The sequence below is a fragment of the Megalobrama amblycephala genome, linkage group LG14 (genome assembly GCF_018812025.1).
Source record: "Megalobrama amblycephala isolate DHTTF-2021 linkage group LG14, ASM1881202v1, whole genome shotgun sequence".
Lineage (NCBI taxonomy): Eukaryota > Metazoa > Chordata > Actinopteri > Cypriniformes > Xenocyprididae > Megalobrama > Megalobrama amblycephala.
Window position 1 is genome coordinate 26,330,487 of NC_063057.1, and position 13,606 is coordinate 26,344,092.

Below are 13,606 nucleotides of genomic sequence, written 5' to 3' on the forward strand. Positions count from 1 at the left end.
GAGTGTAGAGCCTGGCGTTTCTGTGACATACAGCAACACTAAAATATACTGTAAAATGTTCCCGCTCAATCAAAAGAACCCAGAATGCAAAGGAAATTACGGTATTTTACTGTAATATAAAAATGTGAAATTGTACTGTAGGTTTTTACAGTATTGTGCTGTTAAATATACAGCAAGAATTAACTGTGTATGTAATAATAAATAATTATCCCCTGATGGTATGAATGAAGAACTACAACTTTCTTGTTATTGTATATTTTACATAGTTTGTGCCAACTATTAGACTCTCCTGCAGTGACTTGTTAATTGATTGATACTTCTCATACTTCTATTTCTAGACCTCTTCAGTGTTCATTGGACTCAGTGTGCGGCCAGCTACCTCTTTTGTTTATGTTTCCCTTTGAAATAGCTAAAATGTAACTCTGCACCCTTGCTTCATTTATGAATATACTAATTAGCCCCGCCTCCACTTACTCACATAAGCTCAGAGATCCACTCGGTCAACTTACTGAGGTAAAGGTTGCATGATGGTATTGCTTTTACTTCAAAAAAGTAATTAATTACTAATTACATCATCAATGTTGTATTTAAAATACTTTTCTAATTACTCTGTCTGAAAAGTAATTTAATTGACAATTGACAAGTCAAGTCAAGTCACCTTTATTTATATGGTGCCTTTTACAATGCAGATTATGTCAAAGCAGCTTTACAGTGATAACTGGTATATAATTTTGGCTGCACAGCAGCTCTTAAAGAATAGTGTCAATGCAGGCAGATCAAAAGCACTGTTGAATAAATGTCAAGAATACTGTTGAATATCAAATGTCAAGTGTCCCCAACAAAGCAAGCCAAAGGCGACAGCGGCAAGGAACCCAAACTCCAACAGGTGACATCAGGTGGCAAATAGGTGTTAAAATGGAGAGAAAAAAAAACCTTGGGAGAAACCAGGCTTAGTCGGGGGGCCAGTTCTCCTCTGGCGAACAGTGTTACGATTCAGGTTGCTATCATAAGTCTGATAGGATTGCAACATTCAAAGTATTTATTTCAGTTCCATCCAGTTGAGGATTGTATTCATCACGCAGGTATGGACGGTTTGTTGAGGAACTGTGCTACTGGCTGTCTTGTCGATGAGGCCTTCACGATGGATGATCTAGTTGACTCGATTTCTGCTGATACTTCAGGGCTGCGTTGTGGTCCAGTTGAGGATCGTATTCATCACGCCGGTATAGACGGTTTGTTAAGGAACTGTAGCACTGGCTGTCGTGACAAGGCAGGCAGTAACGTCTGGAGCAGCACAGCTGAATCATCAGACATTGTGCAAGTAAGCAAGCAAGGACAACAGTGAAAAATGACGGATGGATCGATAATAATTGACATGATCCATGATTACATGATATTTTTAGTGATTTTAGTATTTTCATGATATTTTAGTGATTTTAGTATTTTTAGTATTTTAGTATTATTTCAGTATTTTTAGTGATATTTGTAAATTGTCTTTCTAAATGTTTCATTAGCATGTTGCTAATGTACTGTTAAATGTGGTTAACGTTACCATCGTTTATTACTGTATTCACGGAGACTGACGTTATTTTCATTTTTAAACACTTGCAGTCTGTATAATGCATAAACACAACTTCATTCTTTATAAATCTCTCCAACAGTGTGTAATGTTAGCTTTAGCCACAGATCACTATCAAACTCATTCAGAATCAAATGTAAACATCCAAATAAATACAATACTCACATGATCCGAAGCATGCATGCAGCATGCATGACGAACACTTTGTAAAGATCCATTTGAGGGTTATATTAGCTGTGTGAACTTTGTTTATGCACTGTTTTATAGTGGGGGGGAGCGAGATTTAAAGGGGCCGCAGCCTGAATCAGTGCATAGTTAATGATGCCCCAAAATAGGCAGTTAAAAAAATTAATTAAAATAAATCTATGGGGTATTTTGAGCTGAAACTTCACAGACACATTCAGGGGACACCTTAGACTTATATTACATCTTGTGAAAGAACGTTCTAGGGCACCTTTAAAGCTTTTCTTTTGTTGTTTGATTATCAATTATAATACAGACAGACAGACAGTAGCATGTTATAAAGGCTGCTGTCACTAAGACCTAATAGAGGAGACAATATGCTGTTACACGTGCTGTTCACATTCACATAACCAACGTGAATATACGCCAAGACGGGCATTTTGACATAACTGTGTGTGTATTTGAACGTTTATGTGTAATAAACCAAGAAAATCTGACACTCGCAAGAGGCGGCTATGTGTGTGCGCTTTGGTTGTGAGCGCGCTGACTGAAGACAGTTTTTTCTCCGAAGGACATAGCTTACATTTTACCGTAATGTTCTTGCCTACCTGTGTCAAAAAAGTGAAGTAATGGATGGAATATTTCCATTCTGCAAAACAGCCACTTGCTTCTGCTGACATCTTCAGACAGCGACTACACAGTCAACTGGTGCGAAGTTGCGAACTCACGCACAACTGCACAGCTAACGATTTTAAAGAGGCAGTGTTCACTTTTAATGTTCCCGTAAACATGTTCCTGTGCTCGCTGTGCCTTCTACAGAGCGGTGATTGATTATGAGGTTGTTTGTGATGTCACAAACACCAGCGATTTCAAACCATGTTTTTGATCTTTAGATCACTGCAGTTTTAAAGAGAAAATACTCAGCAATGGTGTTGACTTATGCTTTAAGACAAACCATGTGCAAATTTATATTAAAAGCACCACATAGACATAAACAACATTAAAAACTTGATTTTCACCACAGGGGGACTTTAAGATAAATAGTTTATTAAGAAAGACGCTACAAGTGTGATTTTAAGCATTTATTAAGAGCATGTTCGTAGAGTAGAAAGAAAAAAAAACGTCTTAGAGAGAGCTTTGCTAAAGGAAGAAGAAAAAGCAAGCATTAACGTAAGATGATGTGTTGCAGACGAGGTGCAAGAGGCAACAACGGAGAAGAGTCAGAAGAAGAGAATAAAGAGGCAAAAGGCTTTATATAGACGAGTCCTGAGAAAATTCCTCGAGCTCATGACACCTCAAGACTTCAGATTTGTTAAATTGTAAGAGACTGATAAGTTATGAGGGGAATTCCAAAGAGGATGACCTCAAGAGGTCAGATTTTCTATAAAAGGTTGAAATGTGAAGATTATGTCAGATGCTGATTCAGGACCTCCTGAAGAGTTTATCCGGCACCAGAACCATCGCTGATATTGCCTTAAATAAAGAACTTTTTGATATTTTTACTTAATTTAATACTTGTATAGATTACTTGTACTGTTAGAAATACTAATTGTAATAAATAAATGAACTTATAATCAGACAGAAGACTTCTTCGCGGTCTGTTCTGACTGAACGACTTAATGCCACGGGAGGCAGAGTTTAGTTATAAAGTTATAAGAATTTTAATGTGCTTATAATTTAGATCAGATGTGACTTACTTACCTACCCTGAGAATAATAAAGAATAAGGTAAAGGTGTTTGATTACGCACCATACAACAATATATACATATTGTTTTACGATGTGTACTTTGATCTTAACACCTATAAAGCTGCAGTAGGGAGTTTTTAGAAAACGTTGATTAGCCTGAAAATTTGAACAAGCACAACTCACAGGTCACTCCCCCTTGCTCTATGCTGCGCTACAGCCCTCCCTCCACAGCTCCTCCCCCATCACAACGGAGCCTGCCGTGAACGCGCAGGCTAGTAAGCAAGCAGGGCCACCGATGACGGCGGATAAACAGTTATGGCACATTCACTGGTACAGACTAAACATCAACAATATGATTTACATTGAATATGGCCTGCCCATACTTTGACTACAAACTTGGTCCTCAAAACATTACGTATTTTGCAATACATGTAATGTAACTATATTACGTTGCACTATTTCTATAAGTAATAAATAGCTATTAAGATAATAGGTAACACTTTATTTTAAGGTGACATTAATACAGAGTAATTACCTCATTAAGTACTTAGTAGTAGACGGTGTAATAACATGCAACAAAATGTACTTAATATGTAACTAAGTTATGGAACAGAATGTACTTACAGATTGTAATTATGCACATGTAATAGGCAGCAACTGTTACACTTATGTAACAGGGCGAGTCCGTTACACAGCTACCTACTGATGTAACAAAAGATCTTGTTACATATGTGTTACAATGTAATTATATAAAAAGTACTTAGTACTACACAATGTAACAACAAGTACCTACATATGTTACTAAGGTGTGGAAAAGCCTGTGGTTACATAAGGTAATTTTGTATGTTCTGTAGGCTGCTACACATATGAAAGGGCAAAGTTGATTACACAGCTGTTGGTGTAACAGGGTGATCCAGATCTTTTTAATTATTTATTCTCACAAAACACTGCTACATCAGAAGAACATAATTCTTGCCACAAATCATTGCTGCTTACATAGGATCTGCATGAGCACAGACCATCCCAACAGAAGGTAAAATGGTAAAACAATAGCTTCTCTTCCTCTTCTTTCCATATGAATTGCTATGAGCTGCATAGATGGACGTAAGTCAGATGTGAATGAATCAACGGCTTACAACCTATCAAGTTCTGTAGTAGGCCTATGTGTTGTACTAAGCCATCTTAGTTTGAATTAACTCGTCACAGCTTAAATAAATGCGCTAGCTTCGTAATAACAATTAAATTATAGAATATTACATGGGATAAGCATAAAATAAAGTGTATCAAGAGTGTACTTAAGTGTACTTCATGTATATCTATATACCTTATCCATCTGTAACATAGTTTGAATTGACTCACTAGTTCACAGTTTAAATACATGCACTAGCTTCCTAATTACATTTAAATTACAGAATATTACATGGGATAAGCTACGTAAAATAAAGTGTATCAAAATTGTACTTAAGTGTACTTCATGTATATCTATATACCTTATCCATCTGTAACGTAGTTTGAATCTACTCACTAGTTCACAGTTTAAATACATGCACTAGCTTCCTAATTTCATTTAAATTACAAAATATTACACAGGGATAAGCTACGTAAAATAAAGTGTATCAAGAGTGTACTTAAGTGTGCTTCATGTGTATCTATACCTTATCCATCTGTAACATAGTTTGAATTGACTCACTAGTTCACAGTTTAAATACATGCACTAGCTTCCTAATTACATTTAAATTACAAAATATTACACTGGGATAAGCTACGTAAAATAAAGTGTATCAATAATGTACTTAAGTGTACTTCATGTGTATCTATACCTTATCCATCTGTAACATAGTTTGAATTGACTCACTAGTTCACAGTTTAAATACATGCACTAGCTTCCTAATTTCATTTAAATTACAGAATATTACACTGGGATAAGCTACGTAAAATAAAGTGTATCAATAATGTAATTAAGTGTACTTCATGTGTATCTATACCTTATCCATCTTTAATATAGTTTGAATTGACTCACTAATTCACAGTTTAAATACATGCACTAGCTTCCTAATTACATTTAAATTACAAAATATTACACTGGGATAAGCTACGTAAAATAAAGTGTATCAATAATTGTACTTAAGTGTACTTCATGTATATCTATATACCTTATCCATCTTTAACATAGTTTGAATTGACTCACTAGTTCACAGTTTAAATACATGCACTAGCTTCCTAATTACATTTAAATTACAAAATATTACACTGGGATAAGCTACGTAAAATAAAGTGTATCAAAATTGTACTTAAGTGTACTTCATGTGTATCTATACCTTATCCATCTTTAACATAGTTTGAATTGACTCACTAGTTCACAGTTTAAATACATGCACTAGCTTCCTAATTACATTTAAATTACAAAATATTACACTGGGATAAGCTACGTAAAATAAAGTGTATCACACATGAATAACACTTGTGCACTCAACTGTGTGGTAAACAGAGCGGGATGTGGAAAATTATACCCAAATCTTAAGGTCCGGTTTCATTAAGCCAGGATTAGGCCTTAGTTCAATTAGGACATTTAAGTAGCTTTTAGAAATGTTACTGGTGTGTATCTTGAGACAAAACAATGGCACTGACATATTTTAAGATACATCAGTGCAAGTTACTTTCAGTTAAAACAGCTCAAACATGCATTTTAGCTTAGAACTAGCTTAAGCCTTGTCTGTGAAACCAGGAATAAGTGTTCTTATACTTTCTATCCACCTGCCTACCAACACATTGATGGAAATGAATGATGTGAGTAGATTTATACAATTCAAAACCTTTATTATTAAGCTTTAAAACAATGGAACACTAGAATAGAATGGCTTTTAATACATTGCTAAGCAAAACATATTACTTAAACACATTTTAAGTGCATTCTAACATAGTGGAACTGCTTGTGAAACAAATTAAATGAATAAATAAAAAACAAAAATAGCCCCAATATAAAACTATAACATTATTAAACTATTAAATATTAAGGGGCTTATCTGTATTTGTACTTGATTGGCAGAAGCTTGCCTTTAGCTTTTAGCTCTTCAATTTTAGTGCTGACCTCTGGAGTCATTGACTCCGCACAACGCTTAGAGTAGTCTAAAAGCTTCTCTTTTCTGAGGTTAAATGGTGGAAGGCTCTTTAAGAATTTTGGACATGCAATTGCAATTTCTGCCAGGGGAGCAGACAGCGCCAGTGTGTTCCGATCCACACCTACCATTTTAAATGCCTTAGTCATGCTCCCCTGACTCTTATAGGCCTTCATAACTTTATGGTACCTATGTACCACATCATCAGTTGTGCGAGCTGCAAAGAAAACAAGAAAAACAGAATTATCAGCCATTCACTTTAAATGGACTACAATAGGATTGAAATTATATATTAAATAGCATTGCTTTCTCCCAACTACTTTTCATAGGCAGTATTATAAATAATCAAAAATATATCAAAGATAATTATTCATTGTTATTCAATATACAAAAAGAAACTGGGTTGGAACCACTGCAGTAGACTACAGACCAGCAGAATTCTTTAAATAGTTTAACATTTTTTGCAGTTGCAAAATGGTTGCCAACCACAGATATACCGTTTAAAGTACCTCTTGCCATTGCCAGAGGATGACGGTGCTTCTTTTTACTTTTCTTGTGGGGTTTCTTCATTTTGGAGAATGAAGTAGATGAAAACAAGGAACTGGAGGTGGAACTGGAGGTGGAGCTGGAGGTGGAACTGGAGGTGGAGCTGGAGCTGGAGGTGGAGCTGGAATCATCTGAATCTCAGGATTTGTACTTTTTTGATTTCCCTGCCCCCAAAAAACATCACATTATAAAATCTACTTTTTGTGTGAACTGATTTTCATTGTTATTCTATATTTTTATTTCTTTTTTTTTATTTTTATTATTAAGTGCCTTCACACCATAAATAAGCCTCAACTGCCACCCAAAGAAAAATAAATTTTACTTTGGATGTATTTGAGCTTATATTAGCATGTGTGCTATCTCCTGACAAAGCTATAGCTGCATGCAAAATTAGTTTAGTTTGATCAAGTTCTTTAAAGGGGTCATGAAATGGGGGAATCAAATTTTCCTTTATAATTCAACATTTGACATACTTTGCAAAAAACAGCTAATTTGAATATCAGCCCCATCCTGATGTTGCAACACCACAATAGAATTAAAAGTAATACAGAGTGGCTCAGGTACAATAATTGACACTAATGGTGCAACATGCAAGCAAACATGTTAGTTATAATGTGTAATCTGTGATCAATGATTGTTCTGATATGTAAGGACTACTTTGCTGCTAAATTGTTTTTGGTGGTTTACTTTATACATTCGTAAATCAAAACAGTGGTCCACTTCACGTTGTTTAATACAGAAATCTTAGTAACAAACTTGTATAACTAGAATTTTAAAAAGTGGACCTCTAGGAACATTATAAAATAATAAAAAGAAAACATTTCATTGACCCTTTACAACTAGTTTAAAAAAGGATATAGAATATACATGTACTTTATACTGTTTTTATTGGGTCACTTTCTCTTTAATTACATGTCTAACATAACAGACCTCACCCAGCCAGTCACCAACCTGTTCTTGCTCTCAACTTTTTCTTCAAGGTGTCAATTTCCTCTTGCTTTTTCTTAATTTTTTTCCGCAGTCTTTTATTTTTCTGCTGCAACTTCAGGGAGCTGGTTTTATCTACAATCAACAAAATATTCAATGTACAGTTAATGCATTTTATTTATGAAGCATTTAGAAAGAGGTTTAATGAAAGTGCTAAATAAGATTTCAATAAGAGATTTAAAAGATAAACATAAGTTAGCATAATGACATTTAATAACATTTTAACAGAAGGTAAAAAGCATGATATTAAAAATAACTGACTAAACTAAAATCAGTGACAATATGTGATAATAATAGTGGACTTGAAAAATACATGTTAATAAAATAAGCAATGGATGGGTAGGACCTAATGTGCATTCCCTTTTCTTTTACCAGTTAAAATTTAAGGAAGTAGCTGCTTTTTATGAAGACACTTATCTATATTTCTAAATTTCAATTGAGGAATGCTTACATTCCCAGAATCAAGGCAGAATACAATGAAATAAACTCTTACCACTGAACAGAGTCTCATCACACTGTTCACTCTCCTTGCTGGACACATGATCTTCATCTTCCATTCTCTGGTCTTCTCCTACATGCTTCTCTAACGTTACTTCTTTAGCAGCTTGCAGATCTTGTGTCACATTTTTGGGGCTCTCTACAGTCTCTTCATCCCATATTTTTTGTCCTCTCCTTTTCACTCTTTTGCTGGCCATAGTGGACCTGAGTCCGAATAGTGATGTACACATCAGATATGATGTAAACCACATCATTAAAACATTTTTTTGCTATGGTATTTAGTATTAAAAAATGGTGAATCTTCATTTTTCTTAAAAGTGTATGTATATCTGCACAAAAGAGACTAGCAAGGTTCGTAGTAAAGCAGTCAAATGAGACAATAATGCAGTCAACAATCCTATACATAATTTAATACATTTCGATCTCACCTTACTGTATATTCTTCTAAAAAAGTATATCTACCAACAAAAACACTATTACTTACCAGTTGTGTAGGTGTCTCTCCAGGATTCTAAGCGATTCCTTTTCTAACCAATAAAGGCCGTTACTAAGGTCACGTGATAACGCGGTTCGATGACGTATATTACACGTATAGAAATAAACCGCGCAGGTAGGCAGCTAGGCGCGAAATTTAAAATATGGTGTCTTTACATACAGTATCACGACTGCACGAAAAAAATGATAAGATAAAGCTTATCAAATGGATGCAGCGAAAAAAATTATTAGCCAAAATAATGCGATGTGGACACTGCAGAAGAAAAATGAAGTTTGTCAAAGACAACAGAATAGATGGATATGCCTGGTAAGTGGGTTGGAGAAAAAAGTAATTTATTTAAATGTATTTATTTAACAGTTAGGCTACTGATTACTTTAGTACAATCAATCTTCTTTTTTTTTTTCTTTTTCTTTTTTTTTTTTTTATTAAGGGTGTGCAATCGCAAACAGAGCCACGTCCAAAAGAAGAAAAAATCGATCAGGACTGGATCGATTTTTTCAGGATCCCATAAAGGACTCCATGAATGGTTAATGTTTATTTACAGGTGAGTTAATGTTAACGCAATTTCTACGTTTTTTTTTTTTTTTTTTTAAATCATTAAACACAAAACATGCTTTCTGAGAAATTAAAGTAAAAGTAAGTTACCAATCAGACATGTTACAGGGTTTCCGTGATTGTTTGATCAGATTTGGGCCATAAAGAGGCTTCAGTAACTTAAAATATTATAACGTTAGCAGAAGTCTTAATTATAATTTCGAGTGTTATTCTTTTTTTCGCGGACGAAAAAACAGCATATTCCACTGGCTCGCGGTTTCAGAACATTTAGTAAGTGCTTGCTTATTAAAATGAACCTTTGATGCATTATTATACTGTTTTATACGTGCCTTATAAATGTTGGTTGTAAAAGTGCATACTTAGTAGTAAAGACAAATAACATTATTTAACACATTCAATATATAGATTAACTATAGTGTCAACACAATAATCCTTATTGTGTTTCTTTAAACTCAATTTTATACTAGGAAAACACAATATGATCAACCTCTAATTAGTATGTATTGATATTTTAGTATATAAACCAAGTTTAATATATATGTATAGAATGGACCATAAATTAGCCTGTTTTGCAGTTAAATGCATGCCCCAACCTGTTTAAGTAAAATAATCTGAGATACACAATTTATTTCCTTATTGTTTGGGTTTTTTTCTGTAAGTACATGTGGTATTTAATCGTGCAGGTTTAAAAGTTATTCTAAATTTGATGAAACTGCAGAACATATCAAGAATTATATCTAAAATGTTTTTTTGTTTTATTTGAATGCATGGCAAAAAAAATAATCTATAAATATATATTATGTTTTATAATTTAAAAGTTTAATATTTAAAATTTCCATTTCCTTTTAATAAGGTTGGGGGGGGGGGGGGGGGGATAGTTTTCAGTGGGAAAGTGTCATAAAAGCATTTATTTCTGACACTGGTGAGGCTTTAAATTTTGTAAATACTAACTTGGTTGTTTTATAGGTTTGCACAAGGATTGAGATTACGTCAGATTGACATGATGGAAGACGGAGTGGCATCCAGTTCAGCAACACTCTCAAAAATGACCAAAAAGCTCAGAAAGGTAGAATCTATATGCTTGAAACAATAAAAGCTGATGTAATAGTTCGCTTTTTGTGGTTACTAATGGTGGTTTTTAATTAAAAGGTGTGCACAACTGCATTGAGAATGAAAATGAAAAGAAAGCATCAATTCAAAATTGGAGGGCACTCAAGACATCGTTTTGTTGTAATTGATGAGTCCAAATTCAGTCATAAAAGAAAGGTACTCAAATAAATGTTTTTTTAGTTTTTTTTCCATCTCAAATCTAGTTCAGTAATTTAGCATTAGCAGAACTGCATTTGGTTAAAATTTGATTTTGTGGGCACACTTATAAGATCTATTGTGTATTTGTGTGTAAATAACTGAAATTGTGTATTTCTTACAGTATAACCGTGGACGGTATGGTGGTACCTGGGCAAGACATGGATGGGTGTTCGGTCTGTTAGAAGTACACCACTGTAGCCGAAGGCCTATTCTTAAGATGGTCCCTTCACGAGCACGCAGAACTCTGCTTCCAATCATTAAGCGGCATGTGCGCAGAGGTTCAACAATTTATAGTGATTCCTGGCGGGCATATGTACAGTCCCTCACTACACAAGGCTATCACCACTATCCAGTAAACCACAAAAACAACTTTGTGGATCCACAGACTGGTAGCCACACTCAACACATTGAGAGATACTGGCAAACAATTAAAGGACAAGTGTGGAGATTAAGGGGGAACCGTACTGAGAAAATGCTGAAGAGTCACTTAAAGTTTATTGAATGGACATATTGGCTAGGAAAGAAAAACAAGAAAGGCATCTTTGGAAGGCTAATTCAGGACATAAGTCAAAAGTACAGAGTGTGAATGGACTGTGACCTCAGTGGACTTTCAAGAATACACTTTAGAGAGTATAATATACTATAGATTTAATTAATAAAATATGTATTATCAATTACCATTAAAGTTTGTGAAACAGTCAATTTTAGCAGATGGTTATATGTTGTATTTGATGTAAAGGTCTATAATTTTTGAGTTTTTGAGGGTAAAAATAAATATATTTACATTTTGACTTTTCAATTTATTAGTCACCCCTTTGTGTTTACTGGCAGGTGGACAGAAAAGGCAATTCATCACATCAATTCAACTCTAGACTATTGAGTTAAAGCACTTTATTCTTAAATTTAAATGTAATTAGGAAGCTAGTGCATGTATTTAAGCTGTGAACTAGTGAGTCAATTCAAACTATGTTACAGATGGATAAGGTATAGATACACATGAAGCACACTTAAGTACAATTTTGATACACTTTATTTTACGTAGCTTATCCCAGTGTAATATTTTGTAATTTAAATGTAATTAGGAAGCTAGTGCATGTATTTAAACTGTGAATTAGTAAGTCAATTCAAACTATGTTAAAGATGGATAAGGTATAGATACACACGAAGTACACTTAAGTACAATTTTGATACATTTTAATTTACGTAGCTTATCCCAGTGTAATATTTTGTAATTTAAATGTAATTAGGAAGCTAGTGCATGTATTTAAACTGAACTAGTGAGTCAATTCAAACTACGTTACAGATGGATAAGGTATAGATACACATGAAGTACACTTAAGTACAATTTTGATACACTTTATTTTACGTAGCTTATCCCAGTGTAATATTCTGTAATTTAAATGAAATTAGGAAGCTAGTCCATGTATTTAAACTGAACTAGTGAGTCAATTCAAACTACGTTACAGATGGATAAGGTATAGATACACATGAAGTACACTTAAGTACAATTTTGATACACTTTATTTTACGTAGCTTATCCCAGTGTAATATTCTGTAATTTAAATGTAATTAGGAAGCTAGTCCATGTATTTAAACTGTGAACTAGTGAGTCAATTCAAACTATATTAAAGATGGATAAGGTATATAGATATACATGAAGTACACTTAAGTACACTCTTGATACACTTTATTTTACGTAGCTTATCCCAGTGTAATATTCTGTAATTTAAATGAAATTAGGAAGCTAGTCCATGTATTTAAACTGTGAACTAGTGAGTCAATTCAAACTACGTTACAGATGGATAAGGTATATAGATATACATGAAGTACACTTAAGTACACTCTTGATACACTTTATTTTACGTAGCTTATCCCAGTGTAATATTCTGTAATTTAAATGAAATTAGGAAGCTAGTCCATGTATTTAAACTGTGAATTAGTGAGTTAATTCAAACTACGTTACAGATGGATAAGGTATAGATACACATGAAGTACACTTAAGTACACTCTTGATACACTTTATTTTATGCTTATCCCATGTAATATTCTGTAATTTAAATGTAATTAGGAAGCTAGTGCATGTATTTAAACTGTGAACTAGTGAGTAGATTCAAACTACGTTACAGATGGATAAGGTATATAGATACACATGAAGTACACTTAAGTACACTCTTGATACACTTTATTTTATGCTTATCCCATGTAATATTCTATAATTTAATTGTTATTACGAAGCTAGCGCATTTATTTAAGCTGTGACGAGTTAATTCAAACTAAGATGGCTTAGTACAACACATAGGCCTACTACAGAACTTGATAGGTTGTAAGCCGTTGATTCATTCACATCTGACTTACGTCCATCTATGCAGCTCATAGCAATTCATATGGAAAGAAGAGGAAGAGAAGCTATTGTTTTACCATTTTACCTTCTGTTGGGATGGTCTGTGCTCATGCAGATCCTATGTAAGCAGCAATGATTTGTGGCAAGAATTATGTTCTTCTGATGTAGCAGTGTTTTGTGAGAATAAATAATTAAAAAGATCTGGATCACCCTGTTACACCAACAGCTGTGTAATCAACTTTGCCCTTTCATATGTGTAGCAGCCTACAGAACATACAAAATTACCCTATGTAACCACAGGCTTTTCCA

General features: G+C 34.0%; 2 long non-coding RNA genes across 2 annotated transcripts; one reads left to right on the top strand and one right to left on the bottom strand.

Annotated features, from left to right (window-relative positions):
• Positions 1-6,264: 6,264 nt before the first annotated feature.
• LOC125246374 lies at positions 6,265-10,114 on the bottom strand. The gene is made up of 5 exons (XR_007179820.1): positions 9,082-10,114; positions 8,593-8,801; positions 8,064-8,174; positions 7,076-7,276; positions 6,265-6,783 (listed from the first exon to the last, which is right to left on the bottom strand). It is a non-coding gene; the product is annotated as an uncharacterized LOC125246374 (long non-coding RNA).
• LOC125246380 lies at positions 9,523-11,755 on the top strand. The gene is made up of 3 exons (XR_007179826.1): positions 9,523-9,637; positions 10,615-10,914; positions 11,078-11,755. It is a non-coding gene; the product is annotated as an uncharacterized LOC125246380 (long non-coding RNA).
• Positions 11,756-13,606: the final 1,851 nt, after the last annotated feature.